Source organism: Perkinsus marinus, assembly GCF_000006405.1.
Source record: "Perkinsus marinus ATCC 50983 genomic scaffold scf_1104296927446, whole genome shotgun sequence".
Taxonomy (NCBI): domain Eukaryota; phylum Perkinsozoa; order Perkinsida; family Perkinsidae; genus Perkinsus; species Perkinsus marinus.
In genome coordinates, this window is record NW_003217134.1 from 29,030 (window position 1) to 30,666 (window position 1,637).

The following is a 1,637-nucleotide window of genomic DNA, read 5'->3' on the forward strand; positions in this document are numbered from 1 at the left end:
GAGTTCAACGAATACGGGCCAGCCAACTGTTCACGACGCAGGTGGCGGCGGGCTTCACCAGTCTCAGGTGGATAAAACCACTCGTCAGGCTTGATGTCGGAGTATTACTCCGGGAGTAATCCTTAGGCCAAGGAAAAGGCTTCTTCGTTCGGGAATGGCCGTACTCCCATTGTCGCGCGAACGGCCTCGTACTTGTAGATGTGCTGGACCAGGGCTTCAGGCTTACGAAGACCATACGATCGGGCCGGAGAGGCATTACCCGGGCGGCCCGGCCCGGGCCAAACGCTGAACTTGATGTAGAGCTCGCTCGCAATGACGCTGACAACAACATAATACTGAGCAGTCACCTCTTACCGGACCGTCTATGTGCCCCTCTTTACAGTGAAGGAAGACGGCTAAAGCAGTAACCCTTCCACAAATCCTTGAGACCTCCAAGCTCAGTGAGATCCGTAGACCTTAATATCGTCATCAGATAACCACCACACATCTCCGCGACCAGACCGAACCGAAAAGCGTGCGACTACATCATTGAATGGTACATGGGCAGAGGTTTCAGAGCATCCCTCAGCCAGGATGAGGAACACCAGCTCGTTGTAGAACTTGATCAGTGTTCCAGTTAATGGCTTCGGTTACTAGGCGAAGTAACCGAAGCCACAGGCCGATCTTCGGAAAAACGCTACGTTCTGAACGCACCTCCAGCGAACGCTTCCCCAAACCATCTTTTTCTTTCTCGAAGAGCTGGTCGTTGACTACCAATCTCACCGGAGGAGTTGTCGAACTCATACAGGCCAGTAGACCTTCTACAGGGAACATACGGGATTGCTCCAAAACTCCAATCTCTTCCAACAAGCTGGAGACAGCGGTCGCAACTTCAGGTAGTACTACGAACGCGGAGGCCGAGAGGCTCACCTCCTCTTCTAGAACCGGGCGGAAGCTTTCGACGTTTTTTTCCATACGTCCTCAGAGACGCAACGCAACGCCTATTACCGGGGCGTTACACGCCTGTTGGCGTATCGCCCCAAGGGCGTTGTAGGGCCTACAACGGCTAATGCATGCTAAAGTGGTAAAGAGCGGCAGTGAAATCCCCTGTCATGACAGAAATAAAGGAGGAGGGGTCGATAAAAACTAACGGGACCAGCGGACGGGAGTCTCCCAATCCCACACAGCAAGAGTAGGCAGGTGGGGGTGGCTAGCTTGGGCAAGGGTGAGTGAAACGTGAAGCAGTTCCTTAGTCGAGTAGAAGAGCATGAAGAAGTAGTTGTCTTCGAGTTCGGGCTGTATCGCTGTAGAGATGAAGGATGGTCGGAACCGAGTAGGCAGAATTGTTGCATAGTTTGAAGTTTCCCAGAATAATAGAGTGCTGTGTGGGAATACGCGGGAGAGAGTCCTCTGGAATTCTAACAGAGGGGCGAAAATAGCAGAAAAAATGACAACGGTAATGTTGGGTATTATCAAGGACAACTGTGGCAAGGATACAGGATAAATAGTGTGAGCCAGTATAAGTAATGGTATACAAATGGTGATAGGTAAGATCGTCGCGGATTAGTGAGACCAGACCACCGCTGCCACGACCACGGGAAGACCGCTGAGATGTCTCCGGAACCGATGACGAAAGCAGATCGTCGACGTGATAGCCA